Source organism: Trachypithecus francoisi, unplaced genomic scaffold (genome assembly GCF_009764315.1).
Source record: "Trachypithecus francoisi isolate TF-2019V2 unplaced genomic scaffold, Tfra_2.0 Lachesis_group17, whole genome shotgun sequence".
Lineage (NCBI taxonomy): Eukaryota > Metazoa > Chordata > Mammalia > Primates > Cercopithecidae > Trachypithecus > Trachypithecus francoisi.
In genome coordinates, this window is record NW_022681462.1 from 20,357,819 (window position 1) to 20,363,744 (window position 5,926).

The 5,926-nt window shown below is 48.4% G+C and overlaps 1 non-coding gene across 1 annotated transcript; it reads left to right on the forward strand.

Moving 5' to 3' along the window:
* Positions 1 to 4,379: 4,379 nt before the first annotated feature.
* LOC117063168 lies at positions 4,380 to 4,483 on the forward strand. The gene has a single exon (XR_004428782.1). It is a non-coding gene; the product is annotated as a small nucleolar RNA U13 (small nucleolar RNA).
* Positions 4,484 to 5,926: the final 1,443 nt, after the last annotated feature.

Sequence of the window (5,926 nt, forward strand, 5' to 3'; positions counted from 1 at the left end):
AAGTTTCTGCTTTTCCCGCAAGGCTCACTCGTTGCTTTTGTAATTTAAAAAAAGAAAATACTAAAAGGAATTTAAACCATGAAAGAAAAAACAAAGCAATAAAAATGAACAATCAAAAAAGAGAATTTGGAGTTTTAGGGAGGTTTTAGAGGTTTTTTCTCTCCCAGTTTATTTTTAGCCAATTATGTCTCCTCTACTTGTTTGATGATTTTTTTTTGGTGAGTTTTTTATTTTCATAATTTGATTTTTAGATGAATATTTCCAACCACAGTTAACAGTTTCTGAGTTTTGTTAATACCGTATATACTGCTTAGTTAACCAAGACCTAGTTGTTGGTTACTTTATCTTTTCCTTTTTTTTTTTTTTTTTTTTTTTTTTGAGACGGAGTCTCGCTCTGTCGCCCAGGCTGGAGTGCAGTGGCCGGATCTCAGCTCACTGCAAGCTCCGCCTCCCGGGTTTACGCCATTCTCTCGCCTCAGCCTCCCGAGTAGCTGGGACTACAGGCGCCCGCCATCTCGCCCGGCTAATTTTTGTATTTTTTTTTAGTAGAGACGGGGTTTCACCGTGTTAGCCAGGATGGTCTCGATCTCCTGACCTCGTGATCCGCCCGTCTCGGCCTCCCAAAGTGCTGGGATTACAGGCTTGAGCCACCGCGCCCGGCCTACTTTATCTTTTCAAATTCATTTTTGCCCACCTTGTCTTGCCTTGCTCTGTTTATAATAGATGAAAACAACCTAAATTCATTTTTATGAAATCTTTGTTTGTCCAAACTGTTCCAGCTAACTAAATTGAGTGCTCCAAAGTCAAGCCGGCTTAAATTCCAATCTCAGTTCAGCCCTTTACCATTTGCACAACATTGGGCAAATTAACCTCTCCCAATCTCAATTCCCCCATCTACTAAATGGGGATAAAACCTACTTTGTAGATGTTTTGCAAGAATTAGAAAGACATTGCCTGGCTGGGTGCAGTGGCTCACACCTGTACTCCCAGCACTTTGGGCGGAAGGATTGCTTGAGCTCACGAGTTTCAGACCAGTCTGAGCAACATGGCATAACCCCGTCTCTACAAAAAATACAAAAATCAGGCATAGTGGTGCACGTCTACGGTCACAGCTACCCAGGAGGCTGAGGTGAGAGGATTGCTTGAGCCTGGGAGGTCGAGGCCACAATGAACTGTGATCGTGCCACTGTGCTCCAGTCTGGGACGACACAGCAAGATCCTGTAAGAAAATAAATAGAAAGGAAAAGAAAAGAAGAGGAAAGAAAAGGGAAGGGAAGGGAAGAGAAGAAAAGAAAAGAAAAGAAAAGAAGAAAAGGAAACAAAAAGAAAAGAGAAAAGAAATTGCCACATAAGCAAGCTGTGAGTTACTTCATCTGAGGCTGGACAATTCTTTGTTGTGTGGGTTGCTTGATGCATTGTAGGATGTTTTGCAGTCTCTGACCTTTACTTACTAGATGCCAGTAGTCCCCCCATCCCCCGTCCCCTGGAAGATGTGACAACCAAAAATGTCCCCAGACATTGCCAATACTGCCTTAGACCTGTCCCTCTCTCACCTCCATAACAAATGCCCCTAAGTCCTGTTGGTTCCTCCTTCATGTTACCTTTGGAATCTGTTCCCCTTTCTTACTAGCTGGCTTAGCCCTTCAGTCCTCACCAGGGCAGCACAGAACCCCCAAGGTAACCTCCCTCCATCAGGCCTTCTGCCCTGCCTCCCTCCAGGGGCTGCACAGAGGGGTGAGACACGAAAACATGAAGGTCTGCTTTTGCTCTTTGATCTTCTCCTGTTTCTCCCAGCTCAGGCAAGTATCCAGGCCTTTCATTTTACTGGGCCAAAAGCCAGTGTCGCGTGTAAGACCCAAGACACTTTTCTTCCCCATCTTCTGTGCCTGCCTAAACCCTGAATGAGTGTATGTCCCAGTGCTCTGGACAGGGAGTTGTGGGTGGTCTCTGAATTAGTAAGGGAATATGCAGAGGGCAGGTCTGGCTTGACAGGGGATCAACAGTGGTCAGTCCTGGGGACAACTGGCATCCACACACCTCTCAGGAGCCTCGCTTCAAGCAAGTGGCAGGACATCACAAGGGGTGGGTGCCTGGCATCCCTAGAGAGGGAGGACCTAAGATGGGGCCTCCTTGTGCCCCGTGCATGGCAGAGAAAGCAGCACAACCTTGTGGCCAGAAGGGCTCACATGTGCAGGGACACTGGGTATTTCCATGGACACAGTGTGACTGCCACTGGGCAGCTTTGACCTGCAGGGTCCCCTTTCTCCAATGCTTCATTGCTGCATAAATTTCTGGGACCTTTCCCCCAATCCACGGTAAAAAGAGCTCGCCAAAGTGACTGAGAATGGATTTCTCAAATGCCTGGCTGAATGGGGACTCAGAGTTGGACTTAATTTTCTTTCTTTTTTTTTTTTCTTTCTTTTTTTTTTGAGAGCAAGTCTCACTCTGTTGCCCAGTCTGGAATGCAGTGGCGCCATCTTGGCTCACTGCAACCTCCACCTCCCAGGTTCAAGCAATTCTCCTGCCTCAGCCTCCCAAGTAGCTGGGATTACAGGCACACCCCCCCGCCATGCCCAGCTAATTTTTTTTGTATTTTCAGTAGAGACAGGTTTCACCATGTTTTCCAGGCTGGTTTTGAACTCCTGACCTCAGGTTATCTGCCTGCCTCTGCCTCCCAAAGTGTTGGGATTACAGGCATGAGCCATTTTGCCCGACCAATTCACTTTAATTAAGGAAAACTTTCTTAAATGACATCTCTCACATCAGCATCTATGAGTTTGTAAACTGAGGTTCAGATGCATCTCATGATGCAGAAGCCATCACGTCACTTCCCTGCCTCCAACCCTGCCCTGGCTCCCCATTACTTAAGAATGAAGGCGCCTCATGGTCCACCACAGAGGAAGCAGGGGCTCAGCCTCCACTCCTGCTCCCAGGCCAGACATCACTAATCAATCACGGCATCTCGCTGGCTGTGTCTCAATACCGTCCCACAATCCTTTGCAGCACTGCCCACTAGGCAGCCTCCTGGGTCTGAGCTGGTCCTTGAGAAGTCAGGTAGTTTCTCTATTTTACCCCCATTTCCCCATTTTACTGCTTCTTAGATCCAGATATACCACTGGCAGATACATTTACATTGCAGAGTGGTTGTTGTTTCCTCCAAAAATATTAATAAACTTAAAACACACTTTTGAATTGAGTGCATTTTAGAGCTGAAATAAAAGCAGCGTCTCCCTCCCTGGTCTCCTGGAGTTTCCTCAAAGGCCACATGAGAGGATCCATGCTGGCCCCTGTCTTCTCCTGTCTCTGTTAGCTGACACCAGCAGGCTGGTCCTTGCCTCTCTGTTTTCTTCCCTTTCCTCCCTCTACCCTAAATATTTCTGGGAAGCATCAACTCATTTGTCTTTCAAGACTCACTTAAAGATCACTAGGGAGCTGTCCCTGACCGCATAATGTCCCACCCAGCACAGGAGTGGGGAGGAGGTCACAGCACAGGGTCACCCTAAGTCCTGCCTACCTCCCTCTCCCAGACTGTCCTAGAGGACAGGGCTCCCTTCACACCCTTCCTAGTGCAGGGAGAGGCTCTGCTAGGAGCTCCTAGAGACAGGAAGAGCACCACATGTGCCTTGGAGAAGTCACCACAGTCCAGCTCAGAGTTAAACAGTTCTCCAGGCTTGGGGCTTACTGACCCACAGTATCAAGCAGTGAAAACTTGAAAGCCAATTGATTAGCCTGCAGTGAAAACATAACAGTCAGGTGGAGTGGATGGTCACAGTGGCCTGACCAGGGTCTGCCCTCCTTGCTACCCAGCCAAGAGGCTTCCTTACCCAAGGTTACTTGGCAACGGTGGAGTCAGTACAGGAGCAGTGACTGATGGGCCTGGAACGTGGGGTGGCGTCAGTTCTGACAGCTGCCCCAGTGTCTCCTCAGTGGTAGAGGACCAGGTGGGCGGACCAGGTCACCTCCCTGGAGCATGGAGGCTGGCCCTTCCCTCGCATGGCCACAAGGGCAGGACTCATGGCCTTCAGTCTGTAACTCCAGCTGCCCTCTTGATGGACACATCGTGTTCTCAGATAAGGACACACCTTCGCACTGGTCCTCGAGGCAATCCCTGCACACCTGGGAGGCCTCCAGTCTCCCGCCACCGGCGGCCCTCGGCTTCCTCACTTGTCTTTCTCATTTGCTGCCAAGGGCCACCCACGCCTGGCACTGGGTGGGTGGCCTGAATGACTGGTGGCTCCCAGGCTTCTTTTTCATAGGTGCATGGGTTAGCAATTCGGAAACTACTTTCTGGGTATTTTAGAACCGGGCAAATAAGTAACCTGGAGCTAGGTTTCTCATTATTAGAGAAAGAAGTTGCAAATCTCAAGGGGAAGGTTACGATCCTTTTGCAGCTTGTAAGCGTGATGATTGGGTGTTTGCAAGAGCGTGTGTGATGTGCCACCCTCACATCTTGTTACAACATCGGCACATTAGCCGTGCGACATGAGAAATAATAAATAAAGGGGAAGCTTAGACTAAGCCCTAGGGTATGGGGTTGGCATTGGAAGTATCAGCATGAACTCCTATTTTAATATATAGAGAGAGGAAGAGATAGAAATATAGAGAAGTGGGCCGGGCGCGGTGGCTCACGCCTGTAATCCCAGTACTTTGGGAGGCCAAGGGGTGGATCACGAGGTCAGGAGATTGAGACCATCCTGGCTAACACAGTGAAACCCGTCTCTACTAAAAAAAAACTACAAAAAATTAGCTGGGCGTGGTGGCGGGTGCCTGTGGTCCCAGCTACTCGGGAGGCTGAGGCAGGAGAATGGCGTGAACCCAGGAGGCGGAGCTTGCAGCGAGCTGAGATCGTGCCACTGCACTCCAGCCTGGGTGACAGAGAGAGACTCCATCTCAGAAAAAAAAAAAGAAATATAGAGAAGTGTACTCTATGGTTTTCTTCTTAGCTCTGACCACTGAGAGGTCCTAGGAGTGATGACATGCCGGTAGCAAGAAGCACACACACCTGACACCCAGATCCTTGTTTCTGAATATCTGACCCTACTCAAAGGAGCCAGGGCTCCTGGAGAAATGGCTGATCCCAGGGCTGGTACAGGGAAGGGACAAGATGAGCCTGGAGCATCTTTTTTTTTTTTTTTTTTTTTTTTTTTGAGATAGAGTCTCACTCTGTCAGCAGGCTGGAGTACAGTGGCACGATCTTGGCTCACTGCAACCTCCACCTCCCAGGTTCAAGTGATTCTCCTGCCTCAGCCTCGCAAGTAGCTGGGATTACAGGTGTGCACCACCATGCTTGGCTAATTTTTGTAGTTTTAGTAGAGATGGGGTTTCACCATGTTGGCCAGGCTGGTCTCAAACTCCTGACCTCAAGTGATCCACCTGCCTCAGCCTCCCAAAGTGCTGGGATTACAGGCATGAGCCACCACGCCCGGCCTGCCTGGAACATCTTGTGCCAGAAAATAAGGAAGGGCCCTGATGATGATGGGGACACGTCCCAAGGAGACAGAAGCCAATGTGAAGCTGCTCCCATGGCCAAATCTAAAAGAATTTCAGCATCCAAATAAATAATGATTGTAAATGAGTATAACTCATAGAAAAATAAAAATCTCTAAGTCCACATGGTATAAATCAACCAATAAATGAGTAGGGAAAGCTCTCCTGTAGAGTTGAGGGCCAGCTAATAGGTATAGAAGGATAGAATTAGTCCTGTAAGCCCAGCTACTTTGGAGGCTGAGTCAGGAGGGTCACTTGAGCCCAGGAGTTTGAGACCAGCTAGGGCAAAAAAGCAAGACCCTGTGAAGAAGAAAGAAGAAAGAAGGAGAAGAGGGAGAGGAAGAGGAATAAGAAGGAAGAGGAGAGGAGGAGGAGGAGGAGAAGGAGATTAGAAAATCACCATCATTTGGTAATTTGGTAACATCACAGTGACAATTCA